The sequence below is a fragment of the Ceratotherium simum genome, chromosome 15 (genome assembly GCF_057802395.1).
Source record: "Ceratotherium simum simum isolate JZ-2026a chromosome 15, ASM5780239v1, whole genome shotgun sequence".
Lineage (NCBI taxonomy): Eukaryota > Metazoa > Chordata > Mammalia > Perissodactyla > Rhinocerotidae > Ceratotherium > Ceratotherium simum.
In genome coordinates, this window is record NC_141914.1 from 56,896,644 (window position 1) to 56,918,592 (window position 21,949).

The 21,949-nt window shown below is 35.8% G+C and overlaps 1 long non-coding RNA gene across 1 annotated transcript in view; it reads right to left on the reverse strand.

Annotated features, from left to right (window-relative positions):
* Positions 1 to 1,430: 1,430 nt before the first annotated feature.
* Positions 1,431 to 21,949, reverse strand: part of LOC147915218 (uncharacterized) — a 179,511-nt gene continuing 158,992 nt past the window's right edge. The window contains exon 5 of the long non-coding RNA XR_015554402.1: positions 1,431 to 2,315. This is a non-coding gene — a long non-coding RNA (uncharacterized LOC147915218). The remainder of the gene's footprint in view (positions 2,316 to 21,949) is intronic.

The following is a 21,949-nucleotide window of genomic DNA, read 5'->3' on the forward strand; positions in this document are numbered from 1 at the left end:
TGAATAAGATACACAGATGTGTAAATAATCACGTGAAAAAATGTTCAACATCATTAGCCATTAGGGAAATAAAAATTAAAGCCACAATACAATATCATTACATATCTATTAGAATGGTTAAAATAAAAAACAGTGAAAACCAAATGCTGGAGTGAACATGAAAAAACTGGATGGCTCAAACATTACCAGTGGGAATGCGACTTTGCACTGTCTCTCTGGAAAAGTTTGATGGTTCCTTATATCAAACATGCAACTACCATTCAACCTAGTGATTGCACTCTTGGGCATTTACCTTAGACAAATGAAAGCTATGTTCACACAAAAATCTGTGCAAAAATGTTTATAACAACTTTATTTGCATTAGCCAAAGGCTGGAAACCACCTTTAATGGCTGAATGGTTAAATAAACTGTGGAACATATGTAGCATGGTATACCACTCTGCAATGAAAAGAACAAATTCTTGATACAGGAAACAACCTGGATGTATCTTCAGAGGCTTATACTGAATGAAAAAGGCCAATAACTAAAGTTCACATATTATATGACTCTACTTTTATAACATTCTTGAATGACAGAATTTTGGAAATGGATAACTAATTAGTGGTTGCCAGGAATTAAGGTGGCTGTGAGGACAGGAGGGTAGTTGGTGTGGCTATAAAAAAACATTGAGAGAGTTCCTTGTGGTGACAGAAAAATTTTATATCATGACTGCATCATGCCAATATCCTGGTTGTGATATTGTACTATAGTTTTGCAAGATATTTCTATTGGGTAAAACTTAGTACAGAGTACATGGTATCTCCCATACTATTTCTTACACTGCTTGTGAATCTAAAATTATCTCAAAATAAAAAGTTTAGTTAAAATAAATGATAAAACTAATTGGGAAAAAGCAACTATTTGGATCAAGTTTTAGTAATGTAAATGATAGTCATTAGGTAATATAATCATTTTATTCAATACAAACTTAGGAAGAATCTATAGGAAATGTACTTATGTTAGTTGATAGTATGATTTCACAATATTTACAGGATGTTCTTACCTGTGAGTATAATTTCTCTTCAAGATATTCTAAGACAAAGCAATATTTTGTGTAATAATAAATGTATGTAAATAGATAATGTAATCCTATGGCAGTTACAAGCAAAGTTTTTTTAAGGAAATATACATTTTGTAAATATAAGGATGGATTTAATGTTTATCAAGTAATTCCAGGGGGTAATAGTTCTTATTTTTTAGTAGAGGAAACGAAGAATGACTTGAGATTGATAATAAGTCAAAGGAGATACATAAAATAATTATTCCAAAACCAACTTAGGCTAAGAATTCTACAAAGTAGTTACCATTTTAAATTATAAAACCAAGATTGGAAAAGCAAAAATATTTTTAATTTTCCTAAAAGTGTAAAGTAGTTAACAATGAGGAATAAATTTATCTTATTACACATTGACAAGTGCTCTGATGTAATAGCAATAAAAACTTTAATAGCAGCAATACTTGTACTGCTGTCAGTAATGTCACTTACAAAACACTTACACTTCAGTTAGTGGGAAGGCTGTAAAAATGTCTTGCACTCAGCCTGTTTTCTGAATTTAGGATGGAAAAGTATTCAACATTCATTAATACTTTAGAACCAATTTTTTTGTGTGTGTGTGAGGAAGATCGGCCCTGAGCTAACATCTGCCAATCATCCTCTCTTTTTGCTGAGGAAGACTGGCCCTGGGCCAACATCCATGCGAATCTTCCTCCACTTCATATGGGATGCCGCCACAGCATGGCTTGACAAGTGGTGCATCAGTGCACGCCTGGGATCTGAACCGGCGAACCCCGGGTGCCGCACCAGAGCGCGCACACTTAACCGCTTGCGCCACTGGGCCGACCCCTAGAACCAAATTTTTAACCAAAGTTAGAAAGAATCCATCTCAATGTAAATGCATTCCAAATAATACACTTCAGTTCCATATTTACATTAAATAATAATACTATATTAGAAATGAGGGAGTAATTCAATATTAACTAGACTCCTTTGTGTCATCTAATGGTTCAGAAACACTGGAAAGTCACTGAAAACAGCTCCCCAAATAAGAGTAGCTGCAAGAGTGCAATCAGCTCTTGGTGGATCTTCATCTCCTCCCAGCCATTTTTGTTGCTCTAGAGGTTCCTGAAAACAGTGAGTATGCGGGTACAATTCTGCAATTCTATGTCCAGACAAATTGCTGAATAGATCATGTGTGCAGCATTATATTCTTTCTGCAGTGTTTGGGACTTTCTGTCGCTTGTCTGTAGACTTCAGGGGCAATTTCTTTTGTTATCCCTGTTGTTTTTTTGTTTAAAAACAAAAAACAAAACAAAACAGAAAAACTAGGGTTAAATGTTATTTTCTTCAGAATCTGGAAAGCATTGATCCATTAACTTCTGGCTTCAAACACCAAAATAATTTTATTCTCTTAAGGGCCACTACACTGACTTGTACTAATGTGCCAACAGTTTTTCTTAGGCATCATTTGTGCAAATGTCACCAAACTGAAAAAGGCAAATATTCTATATCATGTGACTATAGTTTTGTTCTCACAGATCCCCAGAAAGATTCTCAGGAGTCATGTCTCTTGACTATTCTTCTAGGACATTAAATTAAAAAAGCAATAATTTGCTGTAGCTCTCACACACACACACGCACGCAAAACCCCATCAGGGTCCCAAAAGCTACACTTTGTGAATTGTTGTCATAGAGAAAATAAGCATTTGCCAGATCATAACTACATGCTAAATACAAGAGTCTGTATTGTACTGAAAAACTCCAAAAAGGGTATCTAATTTGGAACACCAGCTAAAATTAAAAGTGATCATCTTGTTAAATTTATTACAATCAATTATCTTCTCTAGGATCCACCCATGTTCAAATTGTAGAATGTATTCAAGGAGGTGATAAAAATCATTATAGAACTAAAACATTTTTCAATTTTTCAGTCCTCAGGATCAGGGAATTGCTTTCATCTCATTCTTTTGGTAGAGGGAGAATTCTAAGGATTTTAGCTTGCCAAATTTTCCATCATATTTCTACCTCTGTAGATCTGGAATCCATTGTGGGAATTTGTTCAGATCTAGATCTTATTGGATCTACTGCAAGGTGCATATTGGTTTAGATTACTGAAAATTAGTGATCTATCCATAATCTTCTATTCTGACTAGTGAGTTCTGAATTGTCAGAAATTAGTTTTTGTTCAGTTTTCAGTGTCCACTAATTCAAAATATTGGATATTTCCTTTTCCAGTAAAATTACCTTTGTTAATGTCCACTGGCCACTGACAAGGAGACTCAGAGAAAAGGTTCACAGAATGTAATCTCATTGTTATTTCAGGGTCCTTCCTCAACATCTCCCCTTCACTGGTTATTCCTGGTGAGTGAACTCAAAACAGAATTCTCGAAAGTGAGTGGCTTTATGATAGAGGAAGTAGAATTTTTCACTTACGCAAATCAAGATGGTCCTTTGTAAGCTGTCTATCTAGTTTGGTCTTGAAAACCCATGATCAATTAATTTCAAAAATACGTTAATATTAGACTATTCTGATAGCCATACTAGATCTGCTGCCTATTGTGCTAATCATCCCTACTTTTCCTCTGTAGTGTTAGCCCTACTCCCAGACCTCTGGTATGCTAGGATCCCTCCATTACCAACAAAAGCAGAGATTGTTTCAACTATTACGTCTCCCTCCTGCATCTGTAGTCTTCAAAGAATATCTACTAAGCATTCTTCAAAGATCTAAGTGTTCTCAAAACCAGTATTTTTCTCAAGCCTTGGTGAAGGGGATATCTTCTAGACTAATACGAGGAAATATATTTAAGGAGTTGAATGATAACATTTCACAAGATAAATCCATTGCAGGATTATTACTTTCATGTGCTTATATCTATATTACTCCAGGAGTTTATATAATTTCAAAATCATTTAGTTTGCATCACTTGAGTGCCCATTTGGGGAAATTATATGAACGGTTTTCAACTGTGTGAACTACACATTTAACTCATTAAATATCTGCACCATGTATTTATTGACACAGATGAATCTAAAAATATATTGCTCATTGCTTATGCTTTATTTTATATTAGATACATATATAAAGCATGTACATTTATGTTTCATAGAAATGTATTAGGTCTTACTAATAAAATGTGATCTATTATCTTTTTATTTAAAGATAAAAAATAAATAAAATAAAACTATATTTTTGTGTATTTGGTTTATTCTACTAAGAATCGATTCCTACCATACATTGTACAAATTTTTGCTGATATAAATTACAAAATTCTTCAATTATGTGTCATATAGTTTAGGTTTGACTTTGTAAATGGATACAGTGCATGCTGAAATATGACAATTATATGTTTAGGGGGAAAAAGCCCCCCAAAATCTAAGGATAGGGAACATGTGCCATGAGGATAATTTAATTTTCTTTTTGAATCGTATGTTTCTCATATTAAGAAATTAAAATATCTTCTAGCAAGAGAATAAATCAGCCTCAGTAGACAAGTGAGACTCAATGCGGGTTGATGTTTGATATACTCTGCATCCTTAGAATTCTCATATATAAAAATTTTTGAATTTTCAGGGCCTCAGTCATTTTTAATAAATTCCTTATCTTGCACCTTGCAAAACTATACATTCTACTAAGATTACAAACTGGCGTTCTGAAGGATCAAACTTGACATTTGCTTTTGGCTACCATATCCCTGCAGCTCAAAAAAAAAGCTTTTAGTGTGTTCACAAGAATTCCAGGTTCTCAGTCCCTGCCTCGAAATAGAGAATTTATAGATTCAAGCTTGTGGTTCCTTCTTCACACTGCCCACCAAAATTTAATGCAAACACTTCAACTCACAGTCCTTAAATTTCTGACTTCTTTCCTAATGTTTATGGTTGTGCCAGACGAGTCCCCCAAAGCCTTACTTTCAAGTGGTATTTCATTTAAGATGACAATAGCCAATTATTTACTTGGGTATTTTGACATTGAATGACTTGGGCTGCCAAGGTCTCATTTCTAAGTATTTTCTCTGAGTATTTTGCAAGGATTTTTATCACACTCATCTCCTAAAAGACCAGGTAATCCGTTTGTGATCATACTTCTTATCTGAAACTCACTTCTGGTACCAATTTTCATATGAGTCCAAGTTATTGGTTACACATAAGAGAAACCATGTATTCCTCACTTAAGCACCGGACAAATGTAATGGATGGATATTTCTGTAACTTGAATAGATGTGGATGCTGGGGTACTGAGCTTAGAAGAGTGGCTGGAACTAAAGGAAGCAAAGAAGTCAAACCTGGTCAAAGTTCAGTCATGGATGCAATCTAGCATGCTGCTTCTGGCTCCAGTAAAGTCATAAATATTCTACTCATCCTGGGATTTTCTCATTAAGAGTAATTGAAATTTATCTAGCCAAAAATGGTAAAATGAGTATAAGTGTAAAGGAGATCAAAAGTTGGCCAACACATGGTGAGAAAGAACTGTATTGTGGTTACCAGGGGCAAAGGGGGTAGGGGGTGGGCACAAGGGGTGAAGGGAGACATATATATGGTGATTGACAAACAAAAATGTACAACCAAAATTTCACAATGTTATAAACTATTAAGACATCAATAATAATTAAAAAAAAAGTTGGCCAAAAAGAATTACCAAGACAAAAAACAACAAATGTTGGAGAGGATGTGGAGAAAAGGGAACCCTTATACACTACTGGTGGGAATGCAAACTGGTGCAGCCACTATGGGAAACAGTATAGAGAGTTCTCAAAAAATTAAAAATAGAAATACCACAGGATCCAGCTATCCCACTACTGGGTATCTACCCAAAGAACTTGAAATCAACAATTCAAAGAGACTTATCCACCCCTACGTTCATTGCAGCATTATTCACAATAGCCAAGATGTGGAAGCAACCCCAGTGCGTGACAAATGACGAATGGATAAAGTGGATGTGGTGTATATATATACAATGGAGTACTACTCAGCCATAAAAAAGACAAAATTGTCCCATTTGCAACAACATGGATGGACCTTGAAGGTATTATGTTAAGCAAAACAAGCCAGACAGAGAAAGACAAACACTGTGCGATTTCACTCATATGTGGAAGATAAACAAACACATGGACAAAGAGAACAGAGTAGTGGTTACCAGAGGGGAAGGGGGTCGGGGGATGGGCATAAGGGTAAAGGGCCACATACATATGGTGACTGACAAATAATAATGTACAAGTGAAATTTCACAATGTTATAAACTATTATGCCCTCAAATAAATAAATAAATAAAAGTCCAAAAGGACTTAGTCTCAAGACTATGTTGGCAAGGAACTACCCCAGTATAAAGGATAGGGATTTAATGTCATTTATTGGAATAGTTAAAAGAAAAAAGGTATCCTTAAGTGTTTAAAAATAGAGACGCTCAGACACCAGACTTTTTTTTCCCTTTTTAAAAATCACTATGCTGTACATTACGTCCCCAGAACTTATTTTTCTTATAACTGGACGTTTTTGCCTTTTGACTACTTTCAGCCATTTCCCCTACCCCTCACCCCCTGCCTCTGTCAACCACCAATCTATTTTCTATATGTATGAGTTTGGGTTTTTTTTTAAGATTCCACATATAAGTGAGATCATACAGTATTTGTCTTTCTCTATCTGACTTATTTCACTTAGTATAATGCCCTCAAAGTCCATCCAAGTAGTCATGAATGGCAGGGTTTCCTTCTTTTTTATGGCTGAATAATATTACATATATATTTTGTATATAAATATATTATATATATCACATTTGCTTTATCTATTCTTCCATTAATGGACACTTACTTTGTTTCTACAGCTTGGCTATTGTAAACAATGCTGCAATGAACATAAGGAAGCAGATATCTTTTTAAAATAGTGATTTCATTTCCTTTGGATATATACCCAGGAGTGGAATTGCTGAAACATATGATACCTCTATTTTTAATTTTTGAGGCACCTCCATACTGTTTTCCATAGTGGCTGCACCAATTTACATCCCCACCAATGGGACACAAGGGTTCTCTTTTCTCCACATCCTCACCAACACTTGTTTTTTCTTCTCTTTCTAATCATAACCGTTCTAACAGGTGTGAGGTGATATCTCATAGTAGTTCTTGTTTGCTTTTCCTTGATGATTAGTGATGTTGAACACCTTTTCATGTCCCTGTTGCCCATTCCTAAGTCTTCTTTGGAAAAATATCTACACACTTTCTCTGTCCATTTTATAATTGAGTTGTTTGCTTGTTTTGCTACTGAGCTGTATGAGTTCTTTACATATTTTTAGATATTAACCCCTCATCAGATAATATTTGCAAATATTTTCTCTCATTTGGTAGGTTGCATTTTCATTTTCTTGATGGTTTCCTTTGCTTCGCAGAACCTTTTTAGTTTGATACAGTCCCACTTGTTTATTTTTGCTTTTGCTGATTTTGCTTTTGGTGTCAAATAATCATTACCAAGATTGATGTCAAGGAACTTACTCCCTCTGTTTTCTTCTAGGGCTTTTATGGTTTCAGATCTTATGTTCTAGTCTTTAATCTAATTTGAGTTGATTTTTGTGTATGGCGTAAGAGAGGAGTCTAGTTTTATTCTTTTGTATGCGGCTGTTCAGTTTTCCCAACGCTATTCATTGAGGAGACTATCCTTTCCTCATTGTATATTGTTGGCTCCTTTGTCATAAATTAATTGACCATATAGGTGTAGGTTTATTTCTGGGATCTCTATTCTGTTCCACCGGTCTATGTGTCTTTTTATGCTGGTACCATATTGTTTTAGTTACTATAGCTTGGTAATACAGTTTGAAGTCAGGAAATGTGATACCTCCAGCTTTGTTCTCCTTTCTCAAGATTGTTTTGGCTATTCAGGGTCTAAAAAGTAAGGGGCAATTCTAGATTAAATACACAAAAAGGTCATAACAATTAAAGCAATTCAGGAGCTGTGATTGAATATTGACTTTAAAAACAGCAGTTAAAGATATTTTGAGACAGTTGGGATATTTGAACATTACTATATATTAGATATTTTGGGGGATTATTGTCAATTTTCTAATGTCATACAATGATATTGTTTATGTGGAAAAATGGCCTTACTCTTGTGATATACATATGCATACTTACACATACATAGAATTTTAGGGGAGAAGTGTCATGATGTCCACTTGCTCTCTAATGGTCTGACAAAACAAGCAAAACTAGCCAACAAATAAACAAATTTATATGAGAGAAAGAGAGAGCTAAAGCAAAATTTTAATAATTGAAGAATCTAGGTAAAAGATAAGTTTTTATAAATCAGTGTAAACTTGAAATTTTTGAAGTAAAAGTTGGGGAAAAAAGAAGACACTGAAAATACATTAAGTTCAATGAGGATAGAGTATCTACTTCATATGTAGTGAATGGCATTTATGAAAAATTATTATAATGTAAAATTAGTGAAATGTTTCTATCAAAGCACACATGTTCATGATGTTTATCTTTCATATGATAATTTTATATTTGAAAATATGCTCTATAAAAGACTATTCATACAATAATTTCTAACATATTTGACAGTCAGCCAGTAATTATAAGGTCACCTAGACTTAATGTGCCACATAAGTATATTCTAATTCTTTGTTTAGTACCAGATCTCCATTAAAAAGCTAATCATAGCTGATGGTTGTGAAAAATAGAAGCTAATACAGGAATGATCCTTCTGTGTAGCAACAACATTGCACTGGATGTATAGGACCTAGTTTAATTTTCAAAAATATTTTTCTTATAGAATAATGTTATAGAAAAGTTGCAAAGACGGTAGTGTTTTCCCATATCTACAAATCTAATTTTTCTATTACCATTTTACATGATAAATTTGTCATAATTAATAAACCAATACTGATACATTATCATTATTATTAACAGAAGTCCATAGTCTATTCAGATTCCCTTTAGTTTTTACCTGATGTACATTTTCTGTTTTAGGATCCCATCTAGGATACCATATTACATTTAGTAATCAGGTTTCCTTAGGTTCCCCTTGGCTGTGACAGTTTCTCAGACTTTTCTTTTTTTGTGACTTTGCCAGTTTTGAGGAGGATAGGTCAGGTATTTTGTAGAAAGTCCCTCATGGGGATTTGTTTAATGGTGTTCCCGGTGATTAGATTGGGGTTACAGGTTTTCAGGACAAAGACCACAGGGGTGAAATGCCATTTTCATCACAGCATATCAAGAGTACATACTGTCAACATGACTTTTCACTGTTAATATTGACATTGATCACCTGGCTGAGGTAGTGCTTATCAAGTTTTTCTGCTAAAACATTATGCTTTTTTCTATTCTGTACTTTTTGGCAGCAAGTCACTATCGACAGCCACAGTTAAGGAGAGAAGAGTTTTGTTCCACTTCCTTGAGGATAATTTTACATAAATGATTTGGAATTTTTCTCCATGGGAGCTGTTTTTAATTCACTTTTACCTATTTAGTCATTTATTTCTAACAGTAGGGACACACGATTACATATTTTTCTATGTTAAATCCAATACTAATTTATTTATTTTATTACTCAAATTGTACCAGCTTCGACAACTGAGATCTGTGTCCTTTTGACATATCTCCATCATTGTATGTTTGTGTGTGTGCGCGCATTTGTGTTGAGCACATCTTTACCTTCTGGCACTATAAGGCGTTCCAAGTTCACATTGTATTGCCTGCTCAGGTCATAGAATCAGCAATTTTTCCAAGGAGCCCTGATTCCTATTACTGGAAAATGGTATTAGAAACCACATTCTAGGCACTAGGTGTTGTCACTGCTACTGGAGTGTTCTTGCTTCTAGCCCGTCTCATCAGAAAGAGCAAGGAAATATATGTGTATATGTGTATATATACACATACATTGCCTCGTATATATACATCTCTATAAATAATTCTGTATGCTTCCATTTGTACATATATTAAGCAAAACATAAGTTTGTACTGATGTCTACAAATCTAATCAAATACACCATGGCTCATTTTAGCCTTTTCCTGTTGATGGCCTGTAACTTCCCACCCTAGTAATGAGAAAGCTGACTCTGACTATCCACCATCCATTTATTTAATGGTCCATTTCCAGTATACATATGTAGTTTCAGATTTGTTAACCCATACCACTGAGAACAACTTTATCAACTAGAGTACAGTGCTTACATATAGTTCCTTCGGCATTTAGTCCTGTGGTCTCTATTCCTTATCCAAGTTACTTCAGTCAGCACCTACTTCCCTTAACCTCTTTGGTGAGGTTGTTTAATACACTTGTGATATAGTTAGCTTAGTTTGTCATGTCTGCATTCCATCCTGGGATCCCTGAACTTCTACATGACTTTTATTTTTTAATTTATATAAACTAAGGTTCAGCCTCTGTGCTGTGAAGTTTTGAGTTTTAACAAATTGCAGTGTCAGGCATCCACAAATACAGTGTCATACAGAATAGTTTCACAGTCCTTAAAAATTCCTTTGCAGTTCACCCATTCAATCCTCCCCTTCCCCAAGCCCCTGGAAATCACTAGTGTGTTTATCATCTCTATAGTGTTGCCTTTTACAGAATGTCATATAAATGGAATTATACAGTATGTAGCCTTTCAGACTGACTTCTTTCTCTTAGCAATATGGATTTAAGTTTCATTCATGTTTTAGCACAGCTTGAAGTCTCCTTACTTTTTATCACTGAAGCCTATTTCAGTGTATGGATGTGCTACAGTTCATTTATCCATTCATCCATTGAAGAGCCTCTTGTTTGCTTCCAGTTTTTGGAGATTGTGAAGAAAGCTGCATAAACATTTACCTCCAGGATTTGTACGGAACAAGTTTTCCCATCATTTGGTGAATATTTAGAAGTGTAATTGTTGGATCATTTAAGACAATGTTTAGCTTTGCAAAAAACTGCCAAACAGTCTTTTAGAATGACTGTATCATTCTGCATTCTTGCCAGCCATGAATAAGTGTTCTTGAGGCTTTACTTTCTCACTAACAATTGGTATTGTCAGTTTCGGATTTTTTTAAGCGATTATAATAAGTATGTAGTGGTATCTCATTATTGTTTTGATTTACATCTTCTCAGTAAGAAATGATGACGAGTATCTATTCATATGCTTATCTGATATGTGTATGTCTTTGTTGGTGAGATTTCTGTTGAGAACTTTTCACAATTTTGAATTTGTTTCTTCATTTTTATCTTTGATGTTACTAGTTCTTTGTATGTTTTGAGTACAGTCGTTTACCACATATGTAACTTAAAAATATTTTTAACCAGTCTGTCTTGTCTTATCATTTTCTTAACAGTGTATTTTATAGATTAGAAGATGCTAATTTTAAAAAGTTCCTACTTACTAACTTTTCGTCTTTAAAGACTGTCCTTTTGATGTTGTATTTAAAAACTCATCAACAAACCCAAGGTCATATACAAATCCTTATATGTTTTCTTCTAGAAGTTGCTTTGCATTTTGTGTTTAGGGCTATCATTCATTTTTTTTTCATTTCTGTGTTAAGTATAATATTTTTGTTTGGGTTCATCTTTTTTCATATGGACAACCATTGCTCCAACACCATTTACTGAAAAAACTCTCCTTTCTCCAATGAATTGCCTTTGTGCCTTTGTCAAGTATAAGTTGGATTTATTTGCATGGGTATGTTTCTGCACTCTATTCTATTATCTTGACCTCTCTGTCTAGTCTTTCACAATACCACACTGTCATGATTACTGCAGCTTTAGAGTAAGTCTTGACTTTGGGTAGATTTAGTCCTCTAACTTTATTCATTTTTGGTATTCTAGGACTTTTGCCTTTACATATACATTTCATAAAGAGTTTTTTGATATCTACAACATAGCTTTCAAAGATTTTGGTAGGATTTGCATTGAATCTAATAAAGTTGGGAAAAATTTGCATGTTAATGACATTGAGTCTTCTAATCCATGAACATGGAATATTTCTTCATTAATTTGCTCCTTTGATTTCTTGCATCATTGTTGTGTGGTTTTCCACAGATAGATCATGCATATTTTGTTACTTATACCTCAGTACTTTTTTGGTGCTATCATAAGTGGTATTGAGTTTTGATTTCAAATTTCAATTACTCATTATTGGTATATAGAAAAGAATTGATTTTTTTTATATGCAAAGATACAACCTTGCATCCTGTGGCCTTGCTGTACTTGCTTATTAGTTCTAGAAGTTTTTTCCTAGATTATTTGGAGTTTTCTACATAGACAACCATGTCAGCTATGAATAAAGACAAGTTTATTTCTATAAAGTATAGTACATATATATATATATATAGGTCCTTTTGAACTAGTTAAGACTTCCAATATAATGTTAAATAGGAGTCATGAGAGAGGATATCCTTGGTTTTTCCTGATATTTTTGGGAAAGTATCCAGATACTCTCACAATTAAGGATAATGGTAGCTATAAGTATGGCTGTAAGAGTCTTGTATATTGCCTTTATTTGGTTAAGGAAGTTCCTTTTTCTTCCTCTTTTTGTCTTTTATAATGAATTAGTGTCTAATTATGTTGACATGATTTTTCTGCACCTATTGATTTTTTTTACATGTTCTTTAGTCTGTTCATATGATGAAATACAGTTATTAATTTATAAATGTTACACTAGCCTTCCATTCTTAGAATGAATCACACATTTTATCATTATTTTTATATTGCTGAATTTGATTTGCTTATATTTTTCAAAGGATTTTTGCCTCTTTGTTCATGAGAGACATTGGTCTGTAGTTTCTTTTCCTGTAATGTTTTGTTTTGTTTGCTGTTAGGATCATGCTGGCCTCATAGAATGAGTTAGGTAGCATTAATTCTCCTCCTATTTTCTGGAAGAGATTATGGGGAACTGTTATCCAATCATCCTTAAATGTTTGGTGGACTTCACCAGAAAACCGTCTGAGCCTAGTGCTTTATTTTTGGGAAGGTCATTAATTATTGATTCGATTTCTTTATCACATATGGATCTATTCAGATTACCTATTTCTCCTTGTGTGAGTTTTGGTAGCTTGTAACTTTCAAGGAATTAGTCCACTTCATCTAAATTATAATATTTATGAGCATAGAGCTATTTGTAATCTCCTTTAGTGTCCTTTTAATGTCCACGGGATCAGTAGTGATGACTCCTCTATCATTTCTGATATTGGTAATTTGTATCCCATTTTTTTCTTGGTTACCGTGGCTTGAAGTTTATCAACATTTTTTGAACTTTTGAAAGAACTAGATTTTGGTTTTACCTATTTATTTCTATTGTTTTCCTCTTTTCAAATGTAGATTTTTCCTCTGTTATTTTTTCTCTTCTGCTTGCTTTAGGCCTAACTTGTTCCTCTTTCTCTAGTATCCTGAGGCAGATGCTTTGGTTATTGATTTTAGAGGTTTCTTCTTTTCTAATATATGCATTTATTGCTATAATTTCCCTCTAAGTACTACTTTCACTGAATCCAACTAATTTTAATAGATTGCAATTTCTTCTTCATTTAATTCAATGTGTATATATATATTTTTTATATTTCTCTTGAGACTTCTTTTTTAACCCATGAATTATTTAGAAATGCATTGTTCATTTCCAGATATGTGGAGATTTTCCCAGCTATTATTGATTTCTTATTTAATAATAAGAAATCTAACCCTTCAGTGAGATGAATGAAGGATACAAATGATAAAAACTACTTATTTTTTTTATTTATCTTCCAGTATTACAACAAACAAAAAGGCAAGCTGAGTCTCAACAAAGGGATCTTTCTGCCATTATTTGTACTATGCTGAGCTGTCTGGATTGAAATAAAGTGACTATTTCTAAATTCAAAAAAAGTACTCCAAATAATGTTGTTTTAAAACATATATTACATGATTTTTAATGTTTTAAATTTCTTAAGGTATGTTTAATAGCTCATGAGGTGTTCTACCTTTGTGAATATTTTGTGTAAACTTGAAAATAAGTGTATTTTGATGTTGTTGGATAGAGTATTCTATAAATGTCAATTACGGTATGTTGATCTATAGTGCTGTTCATGTCTGCCATATAATTACAGATTTTATGCTTGTTTGTTATATCAATTACTGGCAGAAAGATGTTGAAGTTTCCAGTTATCATAGGGAATTCTATATTTCTCCATTAAGCTCTGTCAGTTTTTACTTCACATATTTTGAAGCATCTTTTTTAGAGGCACATATGCTTTTGAATGTTATATCTTCTTGGAGACTTTACTCTTTTATCATTATGTAATAGTCCTACTTATTCCTGATTAATTTTATCTGAACTCTGCTTTATCTGAAATTAATATAGCTATTCCAGCTTTCTTTGATTACTTTTAGCATGGTATGTTTTATTCACCCCTCTACTTTTAATCTGAGTATTAACATTTAAAGTAAGTTTATAAAAGACAACAAACAGTTATGTTTTCTTAATGCACTCTGATAATCCCTATCTTTTAACCTGGATCATTATGCAACCACATTTAAAGTGATTATTGAGGATAACCCCCATGTAAACATGCAAAGAGCTTGAAGGCTGTTACTCCTTCTCTTAAAATAAGCTAAAAAAAAGAAAAGCTGAGCAAACAAAATCAATTACATTTGTTGGACTCATTATAGATCTAAGGTTGCAGAGCAAACTGCCGTCCTAATACCTGCAGAGACAGATGAACCCTGTGAGGCCCAGCAGAGAGCTGCATACACAGAATAGATCCCTTCAGCCAGGATCTGGTAGGAACACTTAAATGAGTTAATGGAGGCTGGGTGTGAACTAACGTGAGAATGAGAAAGTGCAGCCTTAGGATGCCCACTACATTTTTGTGGGTATTACCAGGAGGAAGCCCCCCATGTAGAGGCAGGAAAGATTCACTCATGGCTTTGGCAGAGAATAGGAAAATTAACTCTTGTGAAATATGCTCATAGTCTTCTCTCCAAGAAAGATCAACTCTCCAGTGGAAAAGACTTTAATTGAGCCTGATCTGACATGATAGAAAGGCATTTCCCAGACTGCAGCCCCTTTAACCTCCCTGTCTTACAGAATGGTGTAGGGGGAGCTAGGAAACACTGTGCAGACTGCAGCCCAGGGAACAGACCTGCTAAATGATAGATCTAATTATAGAATTATAGAACGCTTCTCCTTGCCCATAGCTTAGAACCAACCAGGAGGGCTTCAGTGGAATGACAGTGGAGTGCAGTAAAAAGAGTTCAAGGAAGAGATTCTCTCTTAGGAGAAACATTTAGTGAAGCTCAAAGAAAATAGGGAGACCAAAAAGGGATATTAAGATATTTGAAAACTCTGGCACTTACAGCTACAGGAAATATTAAACACAGCCTAGCCATAGTAACATAAATCCTCACACAAAGACCTGTTTTCCTCAATTCATATTATCTGACATAGAATATCCAGCTTTCAACAAAAAAATTACGTCACGCTAAAAACCAAGAAAAAGCACATTTTAAGACATAAAGAAAACATCAGAACCAGTCTTATATATGACACTGATTTTGGAATTATAAGATAAGTAATTAAAAATACCTATGGTTAACATGTTAAGGTCTCTAATGAAAAAAGTAGACAACACATGAGACCAAGTGGGTAAGATAAGCAGGGAGGTGGAAACTAAGAAAAAAGTCAAAAGGAAATGCCAGAAATCAAAAACACTGTAACAGAAATGAAGAATGTCTTTGATAAGCTCCTCAGCAGACCAGACAGATTAAGAAAATAATCATGAGCTTGAAGATATGTCAATAAAAACTTTACAAATTAAAATATAAACAGAAAAAAATTAAAAAAAAAAAACGAATGAGACATTTAAGAACTGTGGGACATTTCAGAAGGTAACATACTTGTAATTAGAGTATCAGAAGGAGAAAAAAGAGTAGAGCAAAAGAAATATTTAAAGTAATGTTGGCTGATAACTTTCCAAAAGTAATGACAGACACCAAACCAGGTGTCTGTCACATCCAGGAAGCTCTGAGAATGTCAAGCTGAATAAATACCAAAAAATCTCCACAAGACGTATCATAAAATCTCCAAAAAGACATATCATAATATGACTGCCAAAAAAGAGAGAGAAATCATTGAAAAAATGTGAAGTGGTCTTACCTATAGAGGGGCAAGGATAAGAATTACAGTATATTTCTTGTCAGAAGCCATTCAAGCAAAAAGAGAGTAGAATGAATTATTTAAAGTGTTGACAGAAAACACACACACAAAAGCTAGAATTTTATATCCAGTGAAATTATTCTTCAAAAGTGAATGAGAAAAAAAATTTTCTCAGACAAAAAAACCCCAAAAAACTGTAGTAATGCATCACCAGAAGACCTGCCCTGTAAGAAATGCTAAAAGATATTTCTTAGAAAGAAGGAAAACAATATAGTTCAGAAACTGGGGTTTACATAAAGATAGACAGACCATTGAAGAATAAATAAAGGTAAAATAAAACATTTTATCTTATTTTTACTTGATCTAAAGATAAAGTGATTATTGACATAGTTGAAATAATATCTCCCATCTTTGTAACTATTTACTATTCATTGCATTTGCAAACATATGACGTTCCTGGAAGGAAAACTGAGGGGCCATACAAAGACTGGCCCTCCAGGAGTTACTCTCACTCTCGCGCACACTCAGGTCTTCAGCAACTCATCACTACCATCTGTGTTCCTATTAGTCTGCAGCTCCATAAGCTTTGCTCCAGGTACGCAGATCACACTTGCCTTATCTTTCTCCGTGTGCCTGTCTCTCCAGATTTCAGGGTGGCAGTTTGTCCTATGATCTCAGTTTTCTGAACTGGTCAGGTCAAGTTATTGATTTTGAATTTTTCTAGCTTTTTCTTATTATACCGACAAGAGTGATAACTTCCAAGCTCTCTACCCATTCAAGACAGGGGGAGTCATATTTTTCTCCTAGCCTGAAATAAAGAATCATTTTAAATGCCTTACCAAGGTGGGTGCTACTGGTGAGCTTTCTTAGTGAGCGGGGACGAATCTGATCTAGATAATCATGGGAAAGCAGAAGCGAAGAGAGGGCATTATCTTTCCAGGCCAATGCCAGAGTGAAGGAAAGAAAGAAGAAGAAAAGGTCTCATACTTAGTTAAAGTATGAGGTCTTCATCTAGTGTCTTGGCATCTACTTTTCTGTCAGTTACTTCTCTTCCTCGTCAATTTGATTCAGAGGTCTTCACAGTCTGTACAGAACCAGATGTCAGGTGGAGCCTTCTTGAGCTGTGAGATGTATAGCTCAATGCCTTCTAGCCTTGCAGTAGTATCAATGGTCAGGAGTGCTTGGTAAGGTCCCTTCCAACAGGGCTCAAGGGCTGTCTTCTGCTGATGACGCTTCCAGAATACCCACTCACCAGACTCTAGATGGTGTCCAACAGGATCCTTTAAATTGGGATCCAGAAAATCTCCTTTAACCTGTTGATAATAGGCTTGCATATAAGATATTACTTACAGTAGCTAGTCATGCTAGCATGAGGCAATAAGGGATCAGCAGAAGATTGTATAACAATAAACATTGGTCTGCCAGTCACTATCTCCTGTCAAGTGAGTTTATGTTTCCCAAGTGGGTACTGCAAACAGTAAGCAAGGCCAAAGGTAATACCTTAGGCTAGGGGAGTCCAGTAGCTTCGGTAATCTTAGAAATTTTAAGTTTGAGAATCCCATTAGTTCTCTTGACTTTGCCTGATGATTGAGGGTGACAGGGCCAGTGATAATTCCAAGAAGTTTGCAAGATTTTTGTTAGGGCTTGTATGATTAGCCTGGTGAAGTGGGTGCCTTAATCACTGGAGATTGTGGAAGGTATACCCCAAGCAGGAAATACATTTTCTAACAGTTTCTTTGCCACTATGAGGGCATCAGCCTTGTGTCAGTGGAAGGCGTCAACTCATTTGTAAAACATACCTACAGTAACAAGAACATATTGATAACCCTCCTAAGTGACAGTTGAATAAATTCCAGCTGCAGTCTTCAAAGGGTCTAGAGGGAGAAGGTCTGAGGCTTCTGGCACAAAAATAGTTTTTTCAGTGTTATGGACCTGGCAGATCAACACTGATGATAGACTGTTTTCCCAATTTTATTCAAGTCCCCCCACCAATGTCTATTTATAATTTGAGTCATCTTACATGCACTATGATGAGTGAAAGAACACAAATACTGAAAAATGTGGTTTGCCAGGGAGCTGGGAAAAACCAAGCAGCTGTCTTGGGTTTCCTATAGCCCCAATTGTTTGTTTAATTTACAGTCACTGTTTACCCATCTTAATTTTTCTGATTCAGGAGCAGACTGCTGCCATGTTACAAGGACATCAGGATGGCAAAATCTGACAATGAGGAGATATTCTTTGCAGAAGCAGAATGGACTTCACCTACACATGCCACGATCTTTGCAGTCTGTTGCTGCTGCCTTTGCAAAGAAGTCAGCTAGGGCATTTCCCTGATGCTCAGATTCAATCCTTTTGGTGTTAGCCTCAATTTTGATGACAGAAATTTCAGAAGGTAAGAGAGTAACAGTAAGAAGATCACTTACTTGCTGCCCATTTTTGATTGGGTCCCAGAGGGTGTAAGAAAACCTGTTTGTTTCCATAACATCCCCGAATCACGGATGACCCCAAAGGCATACCTACTAGCAGTATAAAGACTAACAGTTTGCTCTTCTGATAACTAGCATGCTTGGATAAGGGCATGGAGCTCTGCTTGTGGGCTGATTTAGCTCGTAGGACGTTTTCCTTTTCAAGTCAGTCATATTGGGTAGTAACAGCATAACCAGTTTGAAAATTCCCTTTTTCATTTCTGCAGTATGACCTATCAACAAACAAGATTAGATGAGGAGTGGTTAAAGGGTTGGCTCATAAATCAGGATGTGGTGTCACAAAATGGGACATTCTTACCTGGCAGTCATGGGGCTTGCCTTCGTCAGGTAGAGGTCGTAACACAGCAGGATTAAGAAGCTTACAGATTCCTGCAGCACTTCTTTTAGTCCTGTGAAAGCCTGCTCATCTTTATCTTCCCAAGGAAGTGGCCCAGGCACTGAAACTTTAGTAAGTTTATAGAGTGCGCAAGCTAATAGAGAAAAATTAGGAACACATAGTCTGCAATAACCAGCCAAGCCTAGAAATCCATGAAGCTGTAGCTTAGTTGTGGGTCTAGGAAATTCCTGGCTTAGCTTAATTCTTTTTGGAGACGGCTGGATTCCTTCAGCATTTAGACTATGATCTAGGTAATGAACAGCGTCTAGAAATAATTATAATTTTTCCTTAGAGACTTTGTGTCCTTTTTGAGCTAACTGTTGCAGCAAATAAGTGGAATCTTTTGTGGATGCCTCTTGTTTAACTGAGCACAGCAAGAGGTCATCCACATATGGTAAAAGGACTGATTTTCCTGGAAACTGGAGGGTGCTTAGATCTTGGCAAAGTACCTGGGAGAAATAAGAAGGGGCCTCAGTGAGCTCTTGTGGCATGAGTGTCCAGGTTTATTGCTGATTGTTACTAGTAAAAGCAAATAGATATTGGCTGTTGGGGTCTACAGGGATCCTGAAGAACATAGGTCCACAACAGTGGACCATTTTGAGTCAGGTGGAACTTGTGTGACACAAGGGTGTCCAGGTTTGAACAACTGGGAAATGGAGTCACTATCTTATTAATAGCTCTCAAGTCCTGGACAAATTGTCATCCCCATCCATTAGGCTTTCAGATAGGCAAGATAGACGTGTTGCAGGGACTAGTCCAGGGCAATTAAGTCTTCCACTATGGGCATGAGGCCTTGTATGGGTTCAGGATTTAGTGGATATGGAGGTAATTTAGGGAGAGGTTTAGTTACATCTATCTGAATCTTTATAGATTCCACACATTTTATTCTTCCAATGTCAGTATTAGAAGTAGCCCACAGATTTTTGGGATCTATTAAAATAATGGAATTTTGTTGAACTTCTTCCTCTTCTATGTCTGGGACAGACTGCAAGGAACATAAACGATCAGGTTCAAGACGGTCAGGAAATTCTAAGGTGAAGTCTCCATCAGAGGCAAAACATTCACCCTTTTAATTTAGAAAGGAGATCTCTGCCTAATAGATTGACTAGGGCTCTATCAATAGCAAAAAGGATTGTTGTTCAGTAGAACACCCAAGAGTCATTTGTACTGGTTGAGATAAAATTCTCTCTAAACTTTATTAGATAACCCCACTATAGAAACCTTCTTTATATTCTGAGGGATTTGTTGTTCTATGAGGGTGGGGTTTAAAGTAGAAAGCATAGCTCCAGTATCAACTAGAATTTGGCAAAGTTTCCCATTAATTTTAATTTCAGTTTCCCCTTGGCTGTTTAAGGGAATTACTGGTAATAGTTTACCAGAGAACCCCTCAGAGTTCCATCAGCTATAGGAGGGGCCATATGGGGGGGCCTTCCTTTGGAGGTAGATATGAAGACGTTTGAGAAGAATTTGCATACGGCCATTGAGGACACTTTTTTTCCAGTGTCCCAGTTAATTACAAATGAAACATCAACCCTTGGGCCATCGAATTGATGGTGGACCCCAGGAGGGTGCAATAGGGGAAGGCCTGGTTGTTATTTTGGGTCTGGCTTTGGACCTATTGTAGCTGTAAAGCTATTAGCTTGGATTTTAGTTTGCCGTCGTGCTCCAGGGCCCTTCAAAATGCTGAGCTGTAGTCAAGAGTTCAGTCAGGCTGGTGGCCTCCCATCCTATTTTTTGCTTTTTTATCAATCCACTAATCTCAAGAAATAATCTGTTTACAAAGAGGACAGGTAGAGCAGACTCAGTGGCCTTATTTACTGTATGGAACCCTGAATGCTGTAAAAAGAGGGCTTCCAAATGGGCTTTCAAGTCTGCCACAGATTCATCTTTCTTTTGTTTGCATGACTGGATAACAGACCAAGCAGTGTGGACAGGGAAGACTTTAGGAATGACTTGCAAAAGGTCAGCTGCTATTTTGCAAGCCCTTTCTCATCGAGGATCTCGAGTTTTATCCTTGGGGTTTTGCTATTTTGCTGCCTGCATCTTTTTTAGGCTTTGCCAGCTCCTACCAACAAGTGTACAAGCTGATAAAGATCTGGCAGCCAGGGCTCACAGGCCCTGACAATGACTAAATCCTTCAAAAAACTTTTGGTGCTTCTCCCTAGGTATAGGAAATTCTTTAACTATGGCCCTTAATTCAATCTTTGACTGAAGGGTAAAAGAACGACACCTGAAGGGGTTTATCTGCAACCTTGGGTAGTTTGATTTTAAATGGTAAATGTCTAATAGTCTCTTTGGAGTGAAAAGGCAGTTCAGACAGAATTAGTAAAACATGAGTACTCAGGTGAAAAAGGAAGGAGGGGCAGTAGGAGTCACATCCATAGTCACATCCGTCCTGTGGTCTTTTGTTTGAGGTACCTCTTGTGTCTTTAATTTTTCATTAGCCTGTTGTAACAAGTATTTTAATGAAGATATTTTGGAATCTTGAAGTCTTTTAAAAGATTCTGCAAACTATTAAAGTAGGCATCCCTTTCTGTCTGTCCAATTGGGATCCCTTGCTCTCTAGTGCATTTCTTGAAGGAACAATCTTGTCTAATTGGAACATTCCCCAAAATGGGTACTGTAATTCTAGGTTGTTTTTAGTAAAATCTTGCCATCTTGTTAGATACCTACAACTTCTGGGACTATAGTTGCTAAACATAAAATAAGCAGGTGTGCTGGAAGGTGGTGTGCTGAACTCTTTAGATATAAATGATCCCATTAGCAATTAGTGTTTATCTACACAAAACAAGACAACCATGTGCACCATGTGCATTACTGTATCAGCAGTAACCAAGAGATGTTACCGCATCCTGGCCAAAAGAAGGCCCTGTGTGTACCACCAACAATTGCCGTGGAACCTGGGACTGGGTAGAGGATTGGACCAGCAGATCTCAGGGAATGGGGACGGCGGACTGAATCCAAATGAGATAGG